Here is a 24,372-nt window from a genome sequence, read left to right as displayed (position 1 = left end):
ATTTACCTGCAGGGCTCAGCTTTGGTGAAAGATATTGGCGAGAGAGAGGAAAGGGGACGGCCCGTGGTGCACCCCCTATTTTGCATAGAACCACAGCCTCCTGGGAGGGGAGAGACATGAGGGTTCTCAGGGAAAGCCCTCCCAGGAGTGTTGAAGGGCAGGACGTGAAACACAGCAATCCCGGAATGGCCTGGTCTAAGATGCCTGTGCAATAGGCCTGGCCCTAGGCTTCCGGGGCTCTTCCTCGGCAGAGGCCCCAGAGGTATGAGCCCGACCAGGGCTGTGCCCGACCTGGGCTGTAGGGCGCGTTGGGAGCGCGTTAGGGACGCGAAAGAGGGCGCAGGGCGCAGAACTCTGCCCGTTTCTCCCCAGGATTTTGGGGAGGACAGGGAATCTGGCCAGGTCAGTGACTAGGCTTTCCCAGAAGGAAAGTCCAGTGACAGTGGCATGTTGTGAAACACAAGATTGCTGGTGGTCTGGAGGGTGCTTTCTGTCAGCCACTTCTCCCGGGAGCAGCCAGAGAGCAGGCTGATGTCGTGCTCTGTCAAGCACAACACTGGCCCCAAACCACTGTCCTTAGCAAAAGCAGAAACATTCATAGTTTCAGTCTCCTGCATCTGATTCCTGCCATCAGCATGTGAACGTTTGGCAGTCCAAGGCTTGCCATGCAAACTTTGTTCATAGGTGTCCCATGCGAATGCATGGGCCTCATCACTACTGTCTACGGCAGGGCTCTCTGCTCAGCCTATGTAAGTGAAGCATTGGTGGTTCAGTGGTAGAATTCTCGCCTGCCACGCGGGAGGCCCGGGTTCGATTCCCGGCCAATGCAAAGCGCCCTTCTTTTGGCTTTGCTTTAGAAGTCAGAGATATAGACTTGGTGGGGAAAAAAATGTCAAAGAGTGACCCCGACGTGATTTGAACACGCAACCTTCTGATCTGGAGTCAGACGCGCTACCGTTGTGCCACGAGGTCCCTGTGCATGCAGTTCTCAGCCCCGGATCAAGAAATGCTTCTGTGCCTTTTATTGGCCCTCAGTACGCCTGTGGTTAAAGTAGAAGGCTTGGTGTCCCGTTTCCAGTCCTATTGGTGGAAATGACTAGAGGTGAAGAGATGAGAGAAGATAGAAATGTTGAGATAGAGCATGTCACGCAGGCAAAGCGAGAGCTCTAAGAGCAAAGCCAGACAGATGTGTTTTAATTCAGAACTTGATGTAGGCAAAAGCATACGTCCCTGGGTGGGCTTGAACCACCAACCTTTCGGTTAACAGCCGACCGGGCTAACCGATTGCGCCACAGAGACCAACCACCGCAGTGAGCGTGTTGGGACTCAATATATGTTTTTACCTTTGTGCTCCTGCCTGCAGCTCTAAGGTCCTGGCATAAGACAGGTAGGCTTAGACTCCATTGTGACATGTCTTACTTCTCTTAGAAGAAGGTTCTGAGTTGCCAGGCAGCTTATCTTCTGCCGGGCACACTTTCCTTTGCAGGCTTTCAGGTTGTGAATCCAGCACTGCTTAGGTGTCCATGTCAGACATGAGCAGCTCATTGAGCCCCACTGTGTGTTTTTTGTGGAGATACAACTCTCAGACTAGAGGGAGCAGGCGGGAAGTGGGTGAGACTCACACAGGGTGGGTGGGGCAGTTAAAGGATGTTATCTAATAGTGTAATCGAGGAGTTGGGTTTTTTGTGCACTACACTTTAACCAGCGATTCTTTCTAAAAGGAAATCCCAGGGCAGTACCCGCAATGAGTGGCATCCCCACACCCGAGGTTGCATTGTGGTAGCTGTTCCCTGAGCCCCTAGCCCCTGTCCCCATGTCGCCCTTTCTCCTCGTGTAACTCACCTCAGGTTCGGTGGCTCTGATACTTGCTGCTTCTGCGTGATCATCCCCATGATCTGGGCCTTTGTACGAAATGTCATGTAAGATGACTTTATTCAGCACAGCGTTTGTCATTTGCTTGGTTGTCCTGTCACTGTTGGATGTTTTCTTGCGCAGACTACTGTCTAATGGTGGGAAGGCCACGAGACACGTGACTTTTCTCTTTCCTTGTTAGCATAGTTTCCTGCCACTGTCTTGTTGTGCTGCCTGCCTGTGAGACACGTGTCTTGCCCATCTCAGCTCCACTGTGGCATGTTAGATATGTCTTTGAGCAGAGTCCCGGTCCCAGAGCTGCTGCCTTCTCTGCACTCTGGCTTGTAAGACTGCAGGCAAAGGCCCTCCCTGGCCCCTCAGCCAGATAGATACATTTACCTGCAGGGCTCAGCTTTGGTGAAAGATATTGGCGAGAGAGAGGAAAGGGGACGGCCCGTGGTGCACCCCCTATTTTGCATAGAACCACAGCCTCCTGGGAGGGCAGAGACATGAGGGTTCTCAGGGAAAGCCCTCCCAGGAGTGTTGAAGGGCAGGACGTGAAACACAGCAATCCCGGAATGGCCTGGTCTAAGATGCCTGTGCAATAGGCCTGGCCCTAGGCTTCCGGGGCTCTTCCTCGGCAGAGGCCCCAGTGGTATGAGCCCGACCAGGGCTGTGCCCGACCAGGGCTGTAGGGCGCGTTGGGAGCGCGTTAGGGACGCGAAAGAGGGCGCAGGGCGCAGAACTCTGCCCGTTTCTCCCCAGGATTTTGGGGAGGACAGGGAATCTGGCCAGGTCAGTGACTAGGCTTTCCCAGAAGGAAAGTCCAGTGACAGTGGCATGTTGTGAAACACAAGATTGCTGGTGGTCTGGAGGGTGCTTTCTGTCAGCCACTTCTCCCGGGAGCAGCCAGAGAGCAGGCTGATGTCGTGCTCTGTCAAGCACAACACTGGCCCCAAACCACTGTCCTTTGCAAAAGCAGAAACATTCATAGTTTCAGTCTCCTGCATCTGATTCCTGCCATCAGCATGTGAACGTTTGGCAGTCCAAGGCTTGCCATGCAAACTTTGTTCATAGGTGTCCCATGCGAATGCATGGGCCTCATCACTACTGTCTATGGCAGGGCTCTCTGCGCAGCCTATGTAAGTGAAGCATTGGTGGTTCAGTGGTAGAATTCTCGCCTGCCACGCGGGAGGCCCGGGTTCGATTCCCGGCCAATGCAAAGCGCCCTTCTTTTGGCTTTGCTTTAGAAGTCAGAGATATAGACTTGGTGGGGAAAAAAATTTCAAAGAGTGACCCCGACGTGATTTGAACACGCAACCTTCTGATCTGGAGTCAGACGCGCTACCGCTGCGCCACGAGGTCCCTGTGCATGCAGTTGTCAGCCCCGGATCAAGAAATGTTTCTGTGCCTTTTATTGGCCCTCAGTACGCCTGTTGTTAAAGTAGAAGGCTTGGTGGCCCGTTTCCAGTCCTATTGGTGGAAATGACTAGAGGTGAAGAGATGAGAGAAGATAGAAATGTTGAGATAGAGCATGTCACGCAGGCAAAGCGAGAGCTCTAAGAGCAAAGCCAGACAGCTGTGTTTTAATTCAGGACTTGATGAAGGCAAAAGCATACGTCCCTGGGTGGGCTTGAACCACCAACCTTTCGGTTAACAGCCGAACGCGCTAACCGATTGCGCCACAGAGACCAACCACCGCAGTGAGCGTGTTGGGACTCAATATATGTTTTTACCTTTGTGCTCCTGCCTGCAGCTCTAAGGTCCTGGCATAAGACAGGTAGGCTTAGACTCCATTGTGACATGTCTTACTTCTCTTAGAAGAAGGTTCTGAGTTGCCAGGCAGCTTATCTTCTGCCGGGCACACTTTCCTTTGCAGGCTTTCAGGTTGTGAATCCAGCACTGCTTAGGTGTCCATGTCAGACATGAGCAGCTCATTGAGCCCACTGTGTGTTTTTTGTGGAGATACAACTCTCAGACTAGAGGGAGCAGGCGGGAAGTGGGTGAGACTCACACAGGGTGGGTGGGGCAGTTAAAGGATGTTATCTAATAGTGTAATCGAGGAGTTGGGTTTTTTGTGCACTACACTTTAACCAGCGATTCTTTCTAAAAGGAAATCCCAGGGCAGTACCCGCAATGAGTGGCATCCCCACACCCGAGGTTGCATTGTGGTAGCTGTTCCCTGAGCCCATAGCCCCTGTCCCCATGTCGCCCTTTCTCCTCGTGTAACTCACCTCAGGTTCGGTGGCTCTGATACTTGCTGCTTCTGCGCGATCATCCCCATGATCTGGGCCTTTGTACGAAATGTCATGTAAGATGACTTTATTCAGCACGGCGTTTGTCATTTGCTTGGTTGTCCTGTCACTGTTGGATGTTTTCTTGCGCAGACTACTATCTAATGGTGGGAAGGCCACGAGACACGTGACTTTTCTCTTTCCTTGTTAGCATAGTTTCCTGCCACTGTCTTGTTGTGCTGCCTGCCTGTGAGACACGTGTCTTGCCCATCTCAGCTCCACTGTGGCATGTTAGATATGTCTTTGAGCAGAGTCCCGGTCCCAGAGCTGCTGCCTTCTCTGCACTCTGGCTTGTAAGACTGCAGGCAAAGGCCCTCCCTGGCCCCTCAGCCAGATAGATACATTTACCTGCAGGGCTCAGCTTTGGTGAAAGATATTGGCGAGAGAGAGGAAAGGGGACGGCCCGTGGTGCACCCCCTATTTTGCATAGAACCACAGCCTCCTGGGAGGGCAGAGACATGAGGGTTCTCAGGGAAAGCCCTCCCAGGAGTGTTGAAGGGCAGGACGTGAAACACAGCAATCCCGGAATGGCCTGGTCTAAGATGCCTGTGCAATAGGCCTGGCCCTAGGCTTCCGGGGCTCTTCCTCGGCAGAGGCCCCAGTGGTATGAGCCCGACCAGGGCTGTGCCCGACCAGGGCTGTAGGGCGCGTTGGGAGCGCGTTAGGGACGCGAAAGAGGGAGCAGGGCGCAGAACTCTGCCCGTTTCTCCCCAGGATTTTGGGGAGGACAGGGAATCTGGCCAGGTCAGTGACTAGGCTTTCCCAGAAGGAAAGTCCAGTGACAGTGGCATGTTGTGAAACACAAGATTGCTGGTGGTCTGGAGGGTGCTTTCTGTCAGCCACTTCTCCCGGGAGCAGCCAGAGAGCAGGCTGATGTCGTGCTCTGTCAAGCACAACACTGGCCCACACTGTCCTTAGCAAAAGCAGAAACATTCATAGTTTCAGTCTCCTGCATCTGATTCCTGCCATCAGCATGTGAACGTTTGGCAGTCCAAGGCTTGCCATGCAAACTTTGTTCATAGGTGTCCCATGCGAATGCATGGGCCTCATCACTACTGTCTACGGCAGGGCTCTCTGCTCAGCCTATGTAAGTGAAGCATTGGTGGTTCAGTGGTAGAATTCTCGCCTGCCACGCGGGAGGCCCGGGTTCGATTCCCGGCCAATGCAAAGCACCCTTCTTTTGGCTTTGCTTTAGAAGTTAGAGATATAGACTTGGTGGGGAAAAAAATGTCAAAGAGTGACCCCGACGTGATTTGAACACGCAACCTTCTGATCTGGAGTCAGACGCGCTACCGTTGCGCCACGAGGTCCCTGTGCATGCAGTTCTCAGCCCCGGATCAAGAAATGCTTCTGTGCCTTTTATTGGCCCTCAGTACGCCTGTGGTTAAAGTAGAAGGCTTGGTGGCCCGTTTCCAGTCCTATTGGTGGAAATGACTAGAGGTGAAGAGATGAGAGAAGATAGAAATGTTGAGATAGAGCATGTCACGCAGGCAAAGCGAGAGCTCTAAGAGCAAAGCCAGACAGCTGTGTTTTAATTCAGGACTTGATGTAGGCAAAAGCATACGTCCCTGGGTGGGCTTGAACCACCAACCTTTCGGTTAACAGCCGAACGCACTAACCGATTGCGCCACAGAGACCAACCACCACAGTGAGTGTGTTGGGACTCAATATATGTTTTTTCCTTTGTGCTCCTGCCTGCAGCTCTAAGGTCCTGGCATAAGACAGGTAGGCTTAGACTCCATTGTGACATGTCTTACTTCTCTTAGAAGAAGGTTCTGAGTTGCCAGGCAGCTTATCTTCTGCCGGGCACACTTTCCTTTGCAGGCTTTCAGGTTGTGAATCCAGCACTGCTTAGGTGTCCATGTCAGACATGAGCAGCTCATTGAGCCCCACTGTGTGTTTTTTGTGGAGATACAACTCTCAGACTAGAGGGAGCAGGCGGGAAGTGGGTGAGACTCACACAGGGTGGGTGGGGCAGTTAAAGGATGTTATCTAATAGTGTAATCGAGGAGTTGGGTTTTTTGTGCACTACACTTTAACCAGCGATTCTTTCTAAAAGGAAATCCCAGGGCAGTACCCGCAATGAGTGGCATCCCCACACCCGAGGTTGCATTGTGGTAGCTGTTCCCTGAGCCCATAGCCCCTGTCCCCATGTCGCCCTTTCTCCTCGTGTAACTCACCCCAGGTTCGGTGGCTCTGATACTTGCTGCTTCTGCGCGATCATCCCCATGATCTGGGCCTTTGTACGAAATGTCATGTAAGATGACTTTATTCAGCACGGCGTTTGTCATTTGCTTGGTTGTCCTGTCACTGTTGGATGTTTTCTTGCGCAGACTACTGTCTAATGGTGGGAAGGCCACGAGACACGTGACTTTTCTCTTTCCTTGTTAGCATAGTTTCCTGCCACTGTTTTGGTGTGCTGCCAGCCTGTGAGACACGTGTCTTGCCCATCTCAGCTCCACTGTGGCATGTTAGATATGTCTTTGAGCAGAGTCCCGGTCCCAGAGCTGCTGCCTTCTCTGCACTCTGGCTTTTAAGACTGCAGGCAAAGGCCCTCCCTGGCCCCTCAGCCAGATAGATACATTTACCTGCAGGGCTCAGCTTTGGTGAAAGATATTGGCGAGAGAGAGGAAAGGGGACGGCCCGTGGTGCACCCCCTATTTTGCATAGAACCACAGCCTCCTGGGAGGGGAGAGACATGAGGGTTCTCAGGGAAAGCCCTCCCAGGAGTGTTGAAGGGCAGGACGTGAAACACAGCAATCCCGGAATGGCCTGGTCTAAGATGCCTGTGCAATAGGCCTGGCCCTAGGCTTCCGGGGCTCTTCCTCGGCAGAGGCCCCAGTGGTATGAGCCCGACCAGGGCTGTGCCCGACCAGGGCTGTAGGGCGCGTTGGGAGCTCGTTAGGGACGCGAAAGAGGGCGCAGGGCGCAGAACTCTGCCCGTTTCTCCCCAGGATTTTGGGGAGGACAGGGAATCTGGCCAGGTCAGTGACTAGGCTTTCCCAGAAGGAAAGTCCAGTGACAGTGGCATGTTGTGAAACACAAGATTGCTGGTGGTCTGGAGGGTGCTTTCTGTCAGCCACTTCTCCCGGGAGCAGCCAGAGAGCAGGCTGATGTCGTGCTCTGTCAATCACAACACTGGCCCCAAACCACTGTCCTTAGCAAAAGCAGAAACATTCATAGTTTCAGTCTCCTGCATCTGATTCCTGCCATCAGCATGTGAACGTTTGGCAGTCCAAGGCTTGCCATGCAAACTTTGTTCATAGGTGTCCCATGCGAATGCATGGGCCTCATCACTACTGTCTACGGCAGGGGTCTCTGCTCAGCCTATGTAAGTGAAGCATTGGTGGTTCAGTGGTAGAATTCTCGCCTGCCACGCGGGAGGCCCGGGTTCGATTCCCGGCCAATGCAAAGCGCACTTCTTTTGGCTTTGCTTTAGAAGTCAGAGATATAGACTTGGTTGGGAAAAAAATGTCAAAGAGTGACCCCGACGTAATTTGAACACGCAACCTTCTGATCTGGAGTCAGACGCGCTACCGTTGCGCCACGAGGTCCCTGTGCATGCAGTTCTCAGCCCCGGATCAAGAAATGCTTCTGTGCCTTTTATTGGCCCTCAGTACGCCTGTGGTTAAAGTAGAAGGCTTGGTGGCCCGTTTCCAGTCCTATTGGTGGAAATGACTAGAGGTGAAGAGATGAGAGAAGATAGAAATGTTGAGATAGAGCATGTCACGCAGGCAAAGCGAGAGCTCTAAGAGCAAAGCCAGACAGCTGTGTTTTAATTCAGGACTTGATGTAGGCAAAAGCATACGTCCCTGGGTGGGCTTGAACCACCAACCTTTCGGTTAACAGCCGAACGCGCTAACCGATTGCGCCACAGAGACCAACCACCACAGTGAGCGTGTTGGGACTCAATATATGTTTTTACCTTTGTGCTCCTGCCTGCAGCTCTAAGGTCCTGGCATAAGACAGGTAGGCTTAGACTCCATTGTGACATGTCTTACTTCTCTTAGAAGAAGGTTCTGAGTTGCCAGGCAGCTTATCTTCTGCCGGGCACACTTTCCTTTGCAGGCTTTCAGGTTGTGAATCCAGCACTGCTTAGGTGTCCATGTCAGACATGAGCAGCTCATTGAGCCCCACTGTGTGTTTTTTGTGGAGATACAACTCTCAGACTAGAGGGAGCAGGCGGGAAGTGGGTGAGACTCACACAGGGTGGGTGGGGCAGTTAAAGGATGTTATCTAATAGTGTAATCGAGGAGTTGGGTTTTTTGTGCACTACACTTTAACCAGTGATTCTTTCTAAAAGGAAATCCCAGGGCAGTACCTGCAATGAGTGGCATCCCCACACCCGAGGTTGCATTGTGGTAGCTGTTCCCTGAGCCCATAGCCCCTGTCCCCATGTCGCCCTTTCTCCTCGTGTAACTCACCCCAGGTTCGGTGGCTCTGATACTTGCTGCTTCTGCTGCACGATCATCCCCATGATCTGGGCCTTTGTACGAAAAGTCATGTAAGATGACTTTATTCAGCACGGCGTTTGTCATTTGCTTGGTTGTCCTGTCACTGTTGGATGTTTTCTTGCGCAGACTACTGTCTAATGGTGGGAAGGCCACGAGACACGTGACTTTTCTCTTTCCTTGTTAGCATAGTTTCCTGCCACTGTCTTGGTGTGCTGCCTGCCTGTGAGACACGTGTCTTGCCCATCTCAGCTCCACTGTGGCATGTTAGATATGTCTTTGAGCAGAGTCCCGGTCCCAGAGCTGCTGCCTTCTCTGCACTCTGGCTTGTAAGACTGCAGGCAAAGGCCCTCCCTGCCCCCTCAGCCAGTTAGATACATTTACCTGCAGGGCTCAGCTTTGGTGAAAGATATTGGCGAGAGAGAGGAAAGGGGACGGCCCGTGGTGCACCCCCTATTTTGCATAGAACCACAGCCTCCTGGGAGGGCAGAGACATGAGGGTTCTCAGGGAAAGCCCTCCCAGGAGTGTTGAAGGGCAGGACGTGAAACACAGCAATCCCGGAATGGCCTGGTCTAAGATGCCTGTGCAATAGGCCTGGCCCTAGGCTTCCGGGGCTCTTCCTCGGCAGAGGCCCCAGTGGTATGAGCCCGACCAGGGCTGTGCCCGACCAGGGCTGTAGGGCGCGTTGGGAGCGCGTTAGGGACGCGAAAGAGGGAGCAGGGCGCAGAACTCTGCCCGTTTCTCCCCAGGATTTTGGGGAGGACAGGGAATCTGGCCAGGTCAGTGACTAGGCTTTCCCAGAAGGAAAGTCCAGTGACAGTGGCATGTTGTGAAACACAAGATTGCTGGTGGTCTGGAGGGTGCTTTCTGTCAGCCACTTCTCCCGGGAGCAGCCAGAGAGCAGGCTGATGTCGTGCTCTGTCAAGCACAACACTGGCCCCAAACCACTGTCCTTAGCAAAAGCAGAAACATTCATAGTTTCAGTCTCCTGCATCTGATTCCTGCCATCAGCATGTGAACGTTTGGCAGTCCAAGGCTTGCCATGCAAACTTTGTTGATAGGTGTCCCATGCGAATGCATGGGCCTCATCACTACTGTCTACGGCAGGGCTCTCTGCTCAGCCTATGTAAGTGAAGCATTGGTGGTTCAGTGGTAGAATTCTCGCCTGCCACGCGTGAGGCCCGGGTTCGATTCCCGGCCAATGCAAAGCACCCTTCTTTTGGCTTTGCTTTAGAAGTCAGAGATATAGACTTGGTGGGGAAAAAAATGTCAAAGAGTGACCCCGACGTGATTTGAACACGCAACCTTCTGATCTGGAGTCAGACGCGCTACCGTTGCGCCACGAGGTCCCTGTGCATGCAGTTCTCAGCCCCGGATCAAGAAATGCTTCTGTGCCTTTTATTGGCCCTCAGTACGCCTGTGGTTAAAGTAGAAGGCTTGGTGGCCCGTTTCCAGTCCTATTGGTGGAAATGACTAGAGGTGAAGAGATGAGAGAAGATAGAAATGTTGAGATAGAGCATGTCACGCAGGCAAAGCGAGAGCTCTAAGAGCAAAGCCAGACAGCTGTGTTTTAATTCAGGACTTGATGTAGGCAAAAGCACACGTCCCTGGGTGGGCTTGAACCACCAACCTTTCGGTTAACAGCCGACCGCGCTAACCTATTGCGCCACAGAGACCAACCACCGCAGTGAGCGTGTTGGGACTCAATATATGTTTTTACCTTTGTGCTCCTGCCTGCAGCTCTAAGGTCCTGGCATAAGACAGGTAGGCTTAGACTCCATTGTGACATGTCTTACTTCTCTTAGAAGAAGGTTCTGAGTTGCCAGGCAGCTTATCTTCTGCCGGGCACACTTTCCTTTGCAGGCTTTCAGGTTGTGAATCCAGCACTGCTTAGGTGTCCATGTCAGACATGAGCAGCTCATTGAGCCCCACTGTGTGTTTTTTGTGGAGATACAACTCTCAGACTAGAGGGAGCAGGCGGGAAGTGGGTGAGACTCACACAGGGTGGGTGGGGCAGTTAAAGGATGTTATCTAATAGTGTAATCGAGGAGTTGGGTTTTTTGTGCACTACACTTTAACCAGCGATTCTTTCTAAAAGGAAATCCCAGGGCAGTACCCGCAATGAGTGGCATCCCCACACCCGAGGTTGCATTGTGGTAGCTGTTCCCTGAGCCCCTAGCCCCTGTCCCCATGTCGCCCTTTCTCCTCGTGTAACTCACCTCAGGTTCGGTGGCTCTGATACTTGCTGCTTCTGCGCGATCATCCCCATGATCTGGGCCTTTGTACGAAATGTCATGTAAGATGACTTTATTCAGCAAGGCGTTTGTCATTTGCTTGGTTGTCCTGTCACTGTTGGATGTTTTCTTGCGCAGACTACTGTCTAATGGTGGGAAGGCCACGAGACATGTGACTTTTCTCTTTCCTTGTTAGCATAGTTTCCTGCCACTGTTTTGGTGTGCTGCCAGCCTGTGAGACACGTGTCTTGCCCATCTCAGCTCCACTGTGGCATGTTAGATATGTCTTTGAGCAGAGTCCCGGTCCCAGAGCTGCTGCCTTCTCTGCACTCTGGCTTGTAAGACTGCAGGCAAAGGCCCTCCCTGGCCCCTCAGCCAGAAAGATACATTTACCTGCAGGGCTCAGCTTTGGTGAAAGATATTGGCGAGAGAGAGGAAAGGGGACGGCCCGTGGTGCACCCCCTATTTTGCATAGAACCACAGCCTCCTGGGAGGGGAGAGACATGAGGGTTCTCAGGGAAAGCCCTCCCAGGAGTGTTGAAGGGCAGGACGTGAAACACAGCAATCCCGGAATGGCCTGGTCTAAGATGCCTGTGCAATAGGCCTGGCCCTAGGCTTCCGGGGCTCTTCCTCGGCAGTGGCCCCAGTGGTATGAGCCCGACCAGGGCTGTGCCCGACCAGGGCTGTAGGGCGCGTTGGGAGCGTGTTAGGGACGCGAAAGAGGGCGCAGGGCGCAGAACTCTGCCCGTTTCTCCCCAGGATTTTGGGGAGGACAGGGAATCTGGCCAGGTCAGTGACTAGGCTTTCCCAGAAGGAAAGTCCAGTGACAGTGGCATGTTGTGAAACACAAGATTGCTGGTGGTCTGGAGGGTGCTTTCTGTCAGCCACTTCTCCCGGGAGCAGCCAGAGAGCAGGCTGATGTCGTGCTCTGTCAAGCACAACACTGGCCCCAAACCACTGTCCTTAGCAAAAGCAGAAACATTCATAGTTTCAGTCTCCTGCATCTGATTCCTGCCATCAGCATGTGAACGTTTGGCAGTCCAAGGCTTGCCATGCAAACTTTGTTGATAGGTGTCCCATGCGAATGCATGGGCCTCATCACTACTGTCTACGGCAGGGCTCTCTGCTCAGCCTATGTAAGTGAAGCATTGGTGGTTCAGTGGTAGAATTCTCGCCTGCCACGCGTGAGGCCCGGGTTCGATTCCCGGCCAATGCAAAGCACCCTTCTTTTGGCTTTGCTTTAGAAGTCAGAGATATAGACTTGGTGGGGAAAAAAATGTCAAAGAGTGACCCCGACGTGATTTGAACACGCAACCTTCTGATCTGGAGTCAGACGCGCTACCGTTGCGCCACGAGGTCCCTGTGCATGCAGTTCTCAGCCCCGGATCAAGAAATGCTTCTGTGCCTTTTATTGGCCCTCAGTACGCCTGTGGTTAAAGTAGAAGGCTTGGTGGCCCGTTTCCAGTCCTATTGGTGGAAATGACTAGAGGTGAAGAGATGAGAGAAGATAGAAATGTTGAGATAGAGCATGTCACGCAGGCAAAGCGAGAGCTCTAAGAGCAAAGCCAGACAGCTGTGTTTTAATTCAGGACTTGATGTAGGCAAAAGCGTACGTCCCTGGGTGGGCTTGAACCACCAACCTTTCGGTTAACAGCCGACCGCGCTAACCGATTGCGCCACAGAGACCAACCACCGCAGTGAGCGTGTTGGGACTCAATATATGTTTTTACCTTTGTGCTCCTGCCTGCAGCTCTAAGGTCCTGGCATAAGACAGGTAGGCTTAGACTCCATTGTGACATGTCTTACTTCTCTTAGAAGAAGGTTCTGAGTTGCCAGGCAGCTTATCTTCTGCCGGGCACACTTTCCTTTGCAGGCTTTCAGGTTGTGAATCCAGCACTGCTTAGGTGTCCATGTCAGACATGAGCAGCTCATTGAGCCCCACTGTGTGTTTTTTGTGGAGATACAACTCTCAGACTAGAGGGAGCAGGCGGGAAGTGGGTGAGACTCACACAGGGTGGGTGGGGCAGTTAAAGGATGTTATCTAATAGTGTAATCGAGGAGTTGGGTTTTTTGTGCACTACACTTTAACCAGCGATTCTTTCTAAAAGGAAATCCCAGGGCAGTACCCGCAATGAGTGGCATCCCCACACCCGAGGTTGCATTGTGGTAGCTGTTCCCTGAGCCCCTAGCCCCTGTCCCCATGTCGCCCTTTCTCCTCGTGTAACTCACCTCAGGTTCGGTGGCTCTGATACTTGCTGCTTCTGCGCGATCATCCCCATGATCTGGGCCTTTGTACGAAATGTCATGTAAGATGACTTTATTCAGCAAGGCGTTTGTCATTTGCTTGGTTGTCCTGTCACTGTTGGATGTTTTCTTGCGCAGACTACTGTCTAATGGTGGGAAGGCCACGAGACATGTGACTTTTCTCTTTCCTTGTTAGCATAGTTTCCTGCCACTGTTTTGGTGTGCTGCCAGCCTGTGAGACACGTGTCTTGCCCATCTCAGCTCCACTGTGGCATGTTAGATATGTCTTTGAGCAGAGTCCCGGTCCCAGAGCTGCTGCCTTCTCTGCACTCTGGCTTGTAAGACTGCAGGCAAAGGCCCTCCCTGGCCCCTCAGCCAGAAAGATACATTTACCTGCAGGGCTCAGCTTTGGTGAAAGATATTGGCGAGAGAGAGGAAAGGGGACGGCCCGTGGTGCACCCCCTATTTTGCATAGAACCACAGCCTCCTGGGAGGGGAGAGACATGAGGGTTCTCAGGGAAAGCCCTCCCAGGAGTGTTGAAGGGCAGGACGTGAAACACAGCAATCCCGGAATGGCCTGGTCTAAGATGCCTGTGCAATAGGCCTGGCCCTAGGCTTCCGGGGCTCTTCCTCGGCAGTGGCCCCAGTGGTATGAGCCCGACCAGGGCTGTGCCCGACCAGGGCTGTAGGGCGCGTTGGGAGCGCGTTAGGGACGCGAAAGAGGGCGCAGGGCGCAGAACTCTGCCCGTTTCTCCCCAGGATTTTGGGGAGGACAGGGAATCTGGCCAGGTCAGTGACTAGGCTTTCCCAGAAGGAAAGTCCAGTGACAGTGGCATGTTGTGAAACACAAGATTGCTGGTGGTCTGGAGGGTGCTTTCTGTCAGCCACTTCTCCCGGGAGCAGCCAGAGAGCAGGCTGATGTCGTGCTCTGTCAAGCACAACACTGGCCCCAAACCACTGTCCTTAGCAAAAGCAGAAACATTCATAGTTTCAGTCTCCTGCATCTGATTCCTGCCATCAGCATGTGAACGTTTGGCAGTCCAAGGCTTGCCATGCAAACTTTGTTCATAGGTGTCCCATGCGAATGCATGGGCCTCATCACTACTGTCTACGGCAGGGCTCTCTGCTCAGCCTATGTAAGTGAAGCATTGGTGGTTCAGTGGTAGAATTCTCGCCTGCCACGCGGGAGGCCCGGGTTCGATTCCCGGCCAATGCAAAGCGCCCTTCTTTTGGCTTTGCTTTAGAAGTCAGAGATTTAGACTTGGTGGGGGAAAAAATGTCAAAGAGTGACCCCGACGTGATTTGAACACGCAACCTTCTGATCTGGAGTCAGACGCGCTACCGTTGCGCCACGAGGTCCCTGTGCATGCAGTTCTCAGCCCCGGATCAAGAAATGCTTCTGTGCCTTTTATTGGCCCTCAGTACGCCTGTGGTTAAAGTAGAAGGCTTGGTGGCCCGTTTCCAGTCCTATTGGTGGAAATGACTAGAGGTGAAGAGATGAGAGAAGATAGAAATGTTGAGATAGAGCATGTCACGCAGGCAAAGCGAGAGCTCTAAGAGCAAAGCCAGACAGCTGTGTTTTAATTCAGGACTTGATGTAGGCAAAAGCATACGTCCCTGGGTGGGCTTGAACCACCAACCTTTCGGTTAACAGCCAAACGCGCTAACCGATTGCGCCACAGAGACCAACCACCGCAGTGAGCGTGTTGGGACTCAATATATGTTTTTACCTTTGTGCTCCTGCCTGCAGCTCTAAGGTCCTGGCATAAGACAGGTAGGCTTAGACTCCATTGTGACATGTCTTACTTCTCTTAGAAGAAGGTTCTGAGTTGCCAGGCAGCTTATCTTCTGCCGGGCACACTTTCCTTTGCAGGCTTTCAGGTTGTGAATCCAGCACTGCTTAGGTGTCCATGTCAGACATGAGCAGCTCATTGAGCCCCACTGTGTGTTTTTTGTGGAGATACAACTCTCAGACTAGAGGGAGCAGGCGGGAAGTGGGTGAGACTCACACAGGGTGGGTGGGGCAGTTAAAGGATGTTATCTAATAGTGTAATCGAGGAGTTGGGTTTTTTGTGCACTACACTTTAACCAGCGATTCTTTCTAAAAGGAAATCCCAGGGCAGTACCCGCAATGAGTGGCATCCCCACACCTGAGGTTGCATTGTGGTAGCTGTTCCCTGAGCCCATAGCCCCTGTCCCCATGTCGCCCTTTCTCCTCGTGTAACTCACCCCAGGTTCGGTGGCTCTGATACTTGCTGCTTCTGCTGCGCGATCATCCCCATGATCTGGGCCTTTGTACGAAATGTCATGTAAGATGACTTTATTCAGCACGGCGTTTGTCATTTGCTTGGTTGTCCTGTCACTGTTGGATGTTTTCTTGCGCAGACTACTGTCTAATGGTGGGAAGGCCACGAGACACGTGACATTTCTCTTTCCTTGTTAGCATAGTTTCCTGCCACTGTCTTGGTGTGCTGCCAGCCTGTGAGACACGTGTCTTGCCCATCTCAGCTCCACTGTGGCATGTTAGATATGTCTTTGAGCAGAGTCCCGGTCCCAGAGCTGCTGCCTTCTCTGCACTCTGGCTTGTAAGACTGCAGGCAAAGGCCCTCCCTGGCCCCTCAGCCAGATAGATACATTTACCTGCAGGGCTCAGCTTTGGTGAAAGATATTGGCGAGAGAGAGGAAAGGGGACGGCCCGTGGTGCACCCCCTATTTTGCATAGAACCACAGCCTCCTGGGAGGGCAGAGACATGAGGGTTCTCAGGGAAAGCCCTCCCAGGAGTGTTGAAGGGCAGGACGTGAAACACAGCAATCCCGGAATGGCCTGGTCTAAGATGCTTGTGCAATAGGCCTGGCCCTAGGCTTCCGGGGCTCTTCCTCGGCAGAGGCCCCAGTGGTATGAGCCCGACCAGGGCTGTGCCCGACCAGGGCTGTAGGGCGCGTTGGGAGCGCGTTAGGGACGCAAAAGAGGGCGCAGGGCGCAGAACTCTGCCCGTTTCTCCCCAGGATTTTGGGGAGGACAGGGAATCTGGCCAGGTCAGTGACTAGGCTTTCCCAGAAGGAAAGTCCAGTGACAGTGGCATGTTGTGAAACACAAGATTGCTGGTGGTCTGGAGGGTGCTTTCTGTCAGCCACTTCTCCCGGGAGCAGCCAGAGAGCAGGCTGATGTCGTGCTCTGTCAAGCACAACACTGGCCCCAAACCACTGTCCTTAGCAAAAGCAGAAACATTCATAGTTTCAGTCTCCTGCATCTGATTCCTGCCATCAGCATGTGAACGTTTGGCAGTCCAAGGCTTGCCATGCAAACTTTGTTCATAGGTGTCCCATGCGAATGCATGGGCCTCATCACTACTGTCTACGGCAGGGCTCTCTGCTCAGCCTATATAAGTGAAGCATTGGTGGTTCAGTGGTAGAATTCTCGCCTGCCATGCGGGAGGCCTGGGTTCGATTCCCGGCCAATGCAAAGCGCCCTTCTTTTGGCTTTGCTTTAGAAGTCAGAGATTTAGACTTAGTGGGGAAAAAAATGTCAAAGAGTGACCCCGACGTGATTTGAACACGTAACCTTCTGATCTGGAGTCAGACGCGCTACCGTTGCGCCACGAGGTCCCTGTGCATGCAGTTTTCAGCCCCGGATCAAGAAATGCTTCTGTGCCTTTTATTGGCCCTCAGTACGCCTGTGGTTAAAGTAGAAGGCTTGGTGGCCCATTTCCAGTCCTATTGGTGGAAATGACTAGAGGTGAAGAGATGAGAGAAGATAGAAATGTTGAGATAGAGCATGTCACGCAGGCAAAGCGAGAGCTCTAAGAGCAAAGCCAGACAGCTGTGTTTTAATTCAGGACTTGATGTAGGCAAAAGCATACATCCCTGGGTGGGCTTGAACCACCAACCTTTCGGTTAATAGCCGAACGTGCTAACCGATTGCGCCACAGAGACCAACCACCACAATGAGCGTGTTGGGACTCAATATATGTTTTTACCTTTGTGCTCCTGCCTGCAGCTCTAAGGTCCTGGCATAAGACAGGTAGGCTTAGACTCCATTGTGACATGTCTTACTTCTCTTAGAAGAAGGTTCTGAGTTGCCAGGCAGCTTATCTTCTGCCGGGCACACTTTCCTTTGCAGGCTTTCAGGTTGTGAATCCAGCACTGCTTAGGTGTCCATGTCAGACATGAGCAGCTCATTGAGCCCCACTGTGTGTTTTTTGTGGAGATACAACTCTCAGACTAGAGGGAGCAGGCGGGAAGTGGGTGAGACTCACACAGGGTGGGTGGGGCAGTTAAAGGATGTTATCTAATAGTGTAATCGAGGAGTTGGGTTTTTTGTGCACTACACTTTAACCAGCGATTCTTTCTAAAAGGAAATCCCAGGGCAGTACCCGCAATGAGTGGCATCCCCACACCCGAGGTTGCATTGTGGTAGCTGTTCCCTGAGCCCCTAGCCCCTGTCCCCATGTCGCCCTTTCTCCTCGTGTAACTCACCTCAGGTTCGGTGGCTCTGATACTTGCTGCTTCTGCGCGATCATCCCCATGATCTGGGCCTTTATACGAAATGTCATGTAAGATGACTTTATTCAGCACGGCGTTTGTCATTTGCTTGGTTGTCTCGTCACTGTTGGATGTTTTCTTGCGCAGACTACTGTCTAATGGTGGGAAGGCCACGAGACACATGACTTTTCTCTTTCCTTGTTAGCATAGTTTCCTGCCACTGTCTTGTTGTGCTGCCTGCCTGTGAGACACGTGTATTGCCCATCTCAGCTCCACTGTGGCATGTTAGATATGTCTTTGAGCAGAGTCCCGGTCCCAGAGCTGCTGCCTTCTCTGCACTCTGGCTTGTAAGACTGCAGGCAAAGGCCCTCCCTGGCCCCTTAGCCAGATAGATACATTTACCTGCAGGGCTCAGCTTTGGTGAAAGATATTGGCGAGAGAGAGGAAAGGGGACGGCCCGTGGTGCACCCCCTATTTTGCATAGAACCACAGCCTCCTGGGAGGGCAGAGACATGAGGGTTCTCAGGGAAAGTCCTCCCAGGAGTGTTGAAGGGCAGGACGTGAAACACAGCAATCCCGGAATGGCCTGGTCTAAGATGCCTGTGCAATAGGCCTGGCCCTAGGCTTCCGGGGCTCTTCCTCGGCAGAGGCCCCAGTGGTATGAGCCCGACCAGGGCTGTGCCCGACCAGGGCTGTAGGGCGCGTTGGGAGCGCGTTAGGGACGCAAAAGAGGGCACAGGGCGCAGAACTCTGCCCGTTTCTCCCCAGGATTTTGGGGAGGACAGGGAATCTGGCCAGGTCAGTGACTAGGCTTTCCCAGAAGGAAAGTCCAGTGACAGTGGCATGTTGTGAAACACAAGATTGCTGGTGGTCTGGAGGGTGCTTTCTGTCAGCCACTTCTCCCGGGAGCAGCCAGAGAGCAGGCTGATGTCGTGCTCTGTCAAGCACAACACTGGCCCCAAACCACTGTCCTTAGCAAAAGCAGAAACATTCATAGTTTCAGTCTCCTGCATCTGATTCCTGCCATCAGCATGTGAACGTTTGGCAGTCCAAGGCTTGCCATGCAAACTTTGTTTATAGGTGTCCCATGCGAATGCATGGGCCTCATCACTACTGTCTACGGCAGGGCTCTCTGCTCAGCCTATGTAAGTGAAGCATTGATGGTTCAGTGGTAGAATTCTTGCCTGCCACGCGGGAGGCCTGGGTTCGATTCCCGGCCAATGCACAGCGCCCTTCTTTTGGCTTTGCTTTAGAAGTCAGAGATATAGACTTGGTGGGGAAAAAAATGTCAAAGAGTGACCCCGACGTGATTTGAACACGCAACCTTCTGATCTGGAGTCAGACGCGCTACCGTTGCGCCACGAGGTCCCTGTGCATGCAGTTCTCAGCCCCGGATCAAGAAATGCTTCTGTGCCTTTTATTGGCCCTCAGTACGCCTGTGGTTAAAGTAGAAGGCTTGGTGTCCCGTTTCCAGTCCTATTGGTGGAAATGACTAGAGGTGAAGAGATGAGAGAAGATAGAAATGTTGAGATAGAGCATGTCACGCAGGCAAAGCGAGAGCTCTAAGAGCAAAGCCAGACAGCTGTGTTTTAATTCAGGACTTGATGTAGGCAAAAGCATACGTCCCTGGGTGGGCTTGAACCACCAACCTTTCGGTTAACAGCCGAACGCGCTAACCGATTGCGCCACAGAGACCAACCACCGCAGTGAGCGTGTTGGGACTCAATATATGTTTTTACCTTTGTGCTCCTGCCTGCAGCTCTAAGGTCCTGGCATAAGACAGGTAGGCTTAGACTCCATTGTGACATGTCTTACTTCTCTTAGAAGAAGGTTCTGAGTTGCCAGGCAGCTTATCTTCTGCCGGGCACACTTTCCTTTGCAGGCTTTCAGGTTGTGAATCCAGCACTGCTTAGGTGTCCATGTCAGACATGAGCAGCTCATTGAGCCCCACTGTGTGTTTTTTGTGGAGATACAACTCTCAGACTAGAGGGAGCAGGCGGGAAGTGGGTGAGACTCACACAGGGTGGGTGGGGCAGTTAAAGGATGTTATCTAATAGTGTAATCGAGGAGTTGGGTTTTTTGTGCACTACACTTTAACCAGCGATTCTTTCTAAAAGGAAATCCCAGGGCAGTACCCGCAATGAGTGGCATCCCCACACCCGAGGTTGCATTGTGGTAGCTGTTCCCTGAGCCCCTAGCCCCTGTCCCCATGTCGCCCTTTCTCCTCGTGTAACTCACCTCACGTTCGGTGGCTCTGATACTTGCTGCTTCTGCGCGATCATCCCCATGATCTGGGCCTTTGTACGAAATGTCATGTAAGATGACTTTATTCAGCACAGCGTTTGTCATTTGCTTGGTTGTCCTGTCACTGTTGGATGTTTTCTTGCGCAGACTATTGTCTAATGGTGGGAAGGCCACGAGACACGTGACTTTTCTCTTTCCTTGTTAGCATAGTTTCCTGCCACTGTCTTGGTGTGCTGCCTGCCTGTGAGACACGTGTCTTGCCCATCTCAGCTCCACTGTGGCATGTTAGATATGTCTTTGAGCAGAGTCCCGGTCCCAGAGCTGCTGCCTTCTCTGCACTCTGGCTTGTAAGACTGCAGGCAAAGGCCCTCCCTGGCCCCTCAGCCAGATAGATACATTTACCTGCAGGGCTCAGCTTTGGTGAAAGATATTGGCGAGAGAGAGGAAAGGGGACGGCCCGTGGTGCACCCCCTATTTTGCATAGAACCACAGCCTCCTGGGAGGGCAGAGACATGAGGGTTCTCAGGGAAAGCCCTCCCAGGAGTGTTGAAGGGCAGGACGTGAAACACAGCAATCCCGGAATGGCCTGGTCTAAGATGCCTGTGCAATAGGCCTGGCCCTAGGCTTCCGGGGCTCTTCCTCGGCAGAGGCCCCAGTGGTATGAGCCCGACCAGGGCTGTGCCCGACCAGGGCTGTAGGGCGCGTTGGGAGCGCGTTAGGGACGCGAAAGAGGGCGCAGGGCGCAGAACTCTGCCCGTTTCTCCCCAGGATTTTGGGGAGGACAGGGAATCTGGCCAGGTCAGTGACTAGGCTTTCCCAGAAGGAAAGTCCAGTGACAGTGGCATGTTGTGAAACACAAGATTGCTGGTGGTCTGGAGGGTGCTTTCTGTCAGCCACTTCTCCCGGGAGCAGCCAGAGAGCAGGCTGATGTCGTGCTCTGTCAAGCACAACACTGGCCCCAAACCACTGTCCTTAGCAAAAGCAGAAACATTCATAGTTTCAGTCTCCTGCATCTGATTCCTGCCATCAGCATGTGAACGTTTGGCAGTCCAAGGCTTGCCATGCAAACTTTGTTCATAGGTGTCCCATGCGAATGCATGGGCCTCATCACTACTGTCTACGGCAGGGCTCTCTGCTCAGCCTATGTAAGTGAAGCATTGGTGGTTCAGTGGTAGAATTCTCGCCTGCCACGCGGGAGGCCCGGGTTCGATTCCCGGCCATTGCAAAGCGCCCTTCTTTTGGCTTTGCTTTAGAAGTCAGAGATATAGACTTGGTGGGGAAAAAAGTGTCAAAGAGTGACCCCGACGTGATTTGAACACGCAACCTTCTGATCTGGAGTCAGACGCGCTACCGTTTCGCCACGAGGTCCCTGTGCATGCAGTTCTCAGCCCCGGATCAAGAAATGCTTCTGTGGCTTTTATTGGCCCTCAGTACGCCTGTGGTTAAAGTAGAAGGCTTGGTGGCCCGTTTCCAGTCCTATTGGTGGAAATGACTAGAGGTGAAGAGATGAGAGAAGATAGAAATGTTGAGATAGAGCATGTCACGCAGGCAAAGCGAGAGCTCTAAGAGCAAAGCCAGACAGCTGTGTTTTAATTCAGGACTTGATGTAGGCAAAAGCATACGTCCCTGGGTGGGCTTGAACCACCAACCTTTCGGTAAACAGCCGAACGCGCTAACCGATTGCGCCACAGAGACCAACCACCGCAGTGAGCGTGTTGGGACTCAATATATGTTTTTACCTTTGTGCTCCTGCCTGCACCTCTAAGGTCCTGGCATAAGACAGGTAGGCTTAGACTCCATTGTGACATGTCTTACTTCTCTTAGAAGAAGGTTCTGAGTTGCCAGGCAGCTTATCTTCTGCCGGGCACACTTTCCTTTGCAGGCTTTCAGGTTGTGAATCCAGCACTGCTTAGGTGTCCATGTCAGACATGAGCAGCTCATTGAGCCCCACTGTGTGTTTTTTGTGGAGATACAACTCTCAGACTAGAGGGAGCAGGCGGGAAGTGGGTGAGACTCTCACAGGGTGGGTGGGGCAGTTAAAGGATGTTATCTAATAGTGTAATCGAGGAGTTGGGTTTTTTGTGCACTACACTTTAACCAGCGATTCTTTCTAAAAGGAAATCCCAGGGCAGTACCCGCAATGAGTGGCATCCCCACACCCGAGGTTGCATTGTGGTAGCTGTTCCCTGAGCCCATAGCCCCTGTCCCCATGTCGCCCTTTCTCCTCGTGTAACTCACCCCAGGTTCGGTGGCTCTGATACTTGCTGCTTCTGCTGCGCGATCATCCCCATGATCTGGGCCTTTGTACGAAATGTCATGTAAGATGACTTTATTCAGCACAGCGTTTGTCATTTGCTTGGTTGTCCTGTCACTGTTGGATGTTTTCTTGCGCAGACTACTGTCTAATGGTGGGAAGGCCACGAGACACGTGACTTTTCTCTTTCCTTGTTAGCATAGTTTCCTGCCACTGTCTTGGTGTGCTGCCAGCCTGTGAGACACGTGTCTTGCCCATCTCAGCTCCACTGTGGCATGTTAGATATGTCTTTGAGCAGAGTCCCGGTCCCAGAGCTGCTGCCTTCTCTGCACTCTGGCTTGTAAGACTGCAGGCAAAGGCCCTCCCTGGCCCCTCAGCCAGATAGATACATTTACCTGCAGGGCTCAGTTTTGGTGAAAGATATTGGCGAGAGAGAGGAAAGGGGACGGCCCGTGGTGCACCCCCTATTTTGCATAGAACCACAGCCTCCTGGGAGGGCAGAGACATGAGGGTTCTCAGGGAAAGCCCTCCCAGGAGTGTTGAAGGGCAGGACAAGAAACACAGCAATCCCGGAATGGCCTGGTCTAAGATGCCTGTGCAATAGGCCTGGCCCTAGGCTTCCGGGGCTCTTCCTCGGCAGAGGCCCCAGTGGTATGAGCCCGACCAGGGCTGTGCCCGACCAGGGCTGTAGGGCGCGTTGGGAGCACGTTAGGGACGCGAAAGAGGGCGCAGGGCGCAGAACTCTGCCCGTTTCTCCCCAGGATTTTGGGGAGGACAGGGAATCTGGCCAGGTCAGTGACTAGGCTTTCCCAGAAGGAAAGTCCAGTGACAGTGGCATGTTGTGAAACACAAGATTGCTGGTGGTCTGGAGGGTGCTTTCTGTCAGCCACTTCTCCCGGGAGCAGCCAGAGAGCAGGCTGATGTCGTGCTCTGTCAAGCACAACACTGGCCCCAAACCACTGTCCTTAGCAAAAGCAGAAACATTCATAGTTTCAGTCTCCTGCATCTGATTCCTGCCATCAGCATGTGAACGTTTGGCAGTCCAAGGCTTGCCATGCAAACTTTGTTCATAGGTGTCCCATGCGAATGCATGGGCCTCATCACTACTGTCTACGGCAGGGCTCTCTGCTCAGCCTATGTAAGTGAAGCATTGGTGGTTCAGTGGTAGAATTCTCGCCTGCCACACGGGAGGCCCGGGTTCAATTCCCGGCCAATGCAAAGCGCCCTTCTTTTGGCTTTGCTTTAGAAGTCAGAGATTTAGACTTGGTGGGGGAAAAAATGTCAAAGAGTGACCCCGACGTGATTTGAACACGCAACCTTCTGATCTGGAGTCAGACGCGCTACCGTTGCGCCACGAGGTCCCTGTGCATGCAGTTCTCAGCCCCGGATCAAGAAATGCTTCTGTGCCTTTTATTGGCCCTCAGTACGCCTGTGGTTAAAGTAGAAGGCTTGGTGGCCCGTTTCCAGTCCTATTGGTGGAAATGACTAGAGGTGAAGAGATGAGAGAAGATAGAAATGTTGAGATAGAGCATGTCACGCAGGCAAAGCGAGAGCTCTAAGAGCAAAGCCAGACAGCTGTGTTTTAATTCAGGACTTGATGTAGGCAAAAGCATACGTCCCTGGGTGGGCTTGAACCACCAACCTTTCGGTTAACAGCCAAACGCGCTAACCGATTGAGCCACAGAGACCAACCACCGCAGTGAGCGTGTTGGGACTCAATATATGTTTTTACCTTTGTGCTCCTGCCTGCAGCTCTAAGGTCCTGGCATAAGACAGGTAGGCTTAGACTCCATTGTGACATGTCTTACTTCTCTTAGAAGAAGGTTCTGAGTTGCCAGGCAGCTTATCTTCTGCCGGGCACACTTTCCTTTGCAGGCTTTCAGGTTGTGAATCCAGCACTGCTTAGGTGTCCATGTCAGACATGAGCAGCTCATTGAGCCCCACTGTGTGTTTTTTGTGGAGATACAACTCTCAGACTAGAGGGAGCAGGCGGGAAGTGGGTGAGACTCACACAGGGTGGGTGGGGCAGTTAAAGGATGTTATCTAATAGTGTAATCGAGGAGTTGGGTTTTTTGTGCACTACACTTTAACCAGCGATTCTTTCTAAAAGGAAATCCCAGGGCAGTACCCGCAATGAGTGGCATCCCCACACCTGAGGTTGCATTGTGGTAGCTGTTCCCTGAGCCCATAGCCCCTGTCCCCATGTCGCCCTTTCTCCTCGTGTAACTCACCCCAGGTTCGGTGGCTCTGATACTTGCTGCTTCTGCTGCGCGATCATCCCCATGATCTGGGCCTTTGTACGAAATGTCATGTAAGA

General features: G+C 52.7%; 17 non-coding genes across 17 annotated transcripts; 5 read left to right on the top strand and 12 right to left on the bottom strand.

Annotated features, from left to right (window-relative positions):
- The first annotated feature begins 758 nt into the window (after window positions 1-758).
- TRNAG-GCC (transfer RNA glycine (anticodon GCC)) lies at window positions 759-829 on the top strand. The gene has a single exon. It is a non-coding gene; the product is annotated as a tRNA-Gly (tRNA).
- Window positions 830-3,002: 2,173 nt separating this feature from the next.
- On the top strand, window positions 3,003-3,073 carry TRNAG-GCC (transfer RNA glycine (anticodon GCC)). The gene has a single exon. It is a non-coding gene; the product is annotated as a tRNA-Gly (tRNA).
- A 71-nt stretch (window positions 3,074-3,144) lies between these two features.
- TRNAW-CCA (transfer RNA tryptophan (anticodon CCA)) lies at window positions 3,145-3,216 on the bottom strand. Its single transcript has one exon. It is a non-coding gene; the product is annotated as a tRNA-Trp (tRNA).
- A 253-nt stretch (window positions 3,217-3,469) lies between these two features.
- Window positions 3,470-3,543, bottom strand: TRNAN-GUU (transfer RNA asparagine (anticodon GUU)). The gene has a single exon. It is a non-coding gene; the product is annotated as a tRNA-Asn (tRNA).
- Window positions 3,544-5,241: 1,698 nt separating this feature from the next.
- TRNAG-GCC (transfer RNA glycine (anticodon GCC)) lies at window positions 5,242-5,312 on the top strand. The gene has a single exon. It is a non-coding gene; the product is annotated as a tRNA-Gly (tRNA).
- A 71-nt stretch (window positions 5,313-5,383) lies between these two features.
- Window positions 5,384-5,455, bottom strand: TRNAW-CCA (transfer RNA tryptophan (anticodon CCA)). The gene has a single exon. It is a non-coding gene; the product is annotated as a tRNA-Trp (tRNA).
- Window positions 5,456-7,485: 2,030 nt separating this feature from the next.
- On the top strand, window positions 7,486-7,556 carry TRNAG-GCC (transfer RNA glycine (anticodon GCC)). Its single transcript has one exon. It is a non-coding gene; the product is annotated as a tRNA-Gly (tRNA).
- Window positions 7,557-7,952: 396 nt separating this feature from the next.
- TRNAN-GUU (transfer RNA asparagine (anticodon GUU)) lies at window positions 7,953-8,026 on the bottom strand. Its single transcript has one exon. It is a non-coding gene; the product is annotated as a tRNA-Asn (tRNA).
- A 1,848-nt stretch (window positions 8,027-9,874) lies between these two features.
- On the bottom strand, window positions 9,875-9,946 carry TRNAW-CCA (transfer RNA tryptophan (anticodon CCA)). The gene has a single exon. It is a non-coding gene; the product is annotated as a tRNA-Trp (tRNA).
- A 2,172-nt stretch (window positions 9,947-12,118) lies between these two features.
- TRNAW-CCA (transfer RNA tryptophan (anticodon CCA)) lies at window positions 12,119-12,190 on the bottom strand. Its single transcript has one exon. It is a non-coding gene; the product is annotated as a tRNA-Trp (tRNA).
- A 2,030-nt stretch (window positions 12,191-14,220) lies between these two features.
- Window positions 14,221-14,291, top strand: TRNAG-GCC (transfer RNA glycine (anticodon GCC)). Its single transcript has one exon. It is a non-coding gene; the product is annotated as a tRNA-Gly (tRNA).
- A 71-nt stretch (window positions 14,292-14,362) lies between these two features.
- Window positions 14,363-14,434, bottom strand: TRNAW-CCA (transfer RNA tryptophan (anticodon CCA)). Its single transcript has one exon. It is a non-coding gene; the product is annotated as a tRNA-Trp (tRNA).
- A 2,175-nt stretch (window positions 14,435-16,609) lies between these two features.
- On the bottom strand, window positions 16,610-16,681 carry TRNAW-CCA (transfer RNA tryptophan (anticodon CCA)). The gene has a single exon. It is a non-coding gene; the product is annotated as a tRNA-Trp (tRNA).
- Window positions 16,682-16,934: 253 nt separating this feature from the next.
- On the bottom strand, window positions 16,935-17,008 carry TRNAN-AUU (transfer RNA asparagine (anticodon AUU)). The gene has a single exon. It is a non-coding gene; the product is annotated as a tRNA-Asn (tRNA).
- Window positions 17,009-18,853: 1,845 nt separating this feature from the next.
- Window positions 18,854-18,925, bottom strand: TRNAW-CCA (transfer RNA tryptophan (anticodon CCA)). The gene has a single exon. It is a non-coding gene; the product is annotated as a tRNA-Trp (tRNA).
- A 253-nt stretch (window positions 18,926-19,178) lies between these two features.
- On the bottom strand, window positions 19,179-19,252 carry TRNAN-GUU (transfer RNA asparagine (anticodon GUU)). The gene has a single exon. It is a non-coding gene; the product is annotated as a tRNA-Asn (tRNA).
- Window positions 19,253-23,344: 4,092 nt separating this feature from the next.
- On the bottom strand, window positions 23,345-23,416 carry TRNAW-CCA (transfer RNA tryptophan (anticodon CCA)). Its single transcript has one exon. It is a non-coding gene; the product is annotated as a tRNA-Trp (tRNA).
- Window positions 23,417-24,372: the final 956 nt, after the last annotated feature.

This window comes from Pleurodeles waltl, chromosome 4_1 (genome assembly GCF_031143425.1).
Source record: "Pleurodeles waltl isolate 20211129_DDA chromosome 4_1, aPleWal1.hap1.20221129, whole genome shotgun sequence".
NCBI lineage: Eukaryota > Metazoa > Chordata > Amphibia > Caudata > Salamandridae > Pleurodeles > Pleurodeles waltl.
The sequence above is the reverse complement of the archived record's forward strand: the minus strand, read 5'-3'. Positions and strand labels throughout refer to the sequence as shown.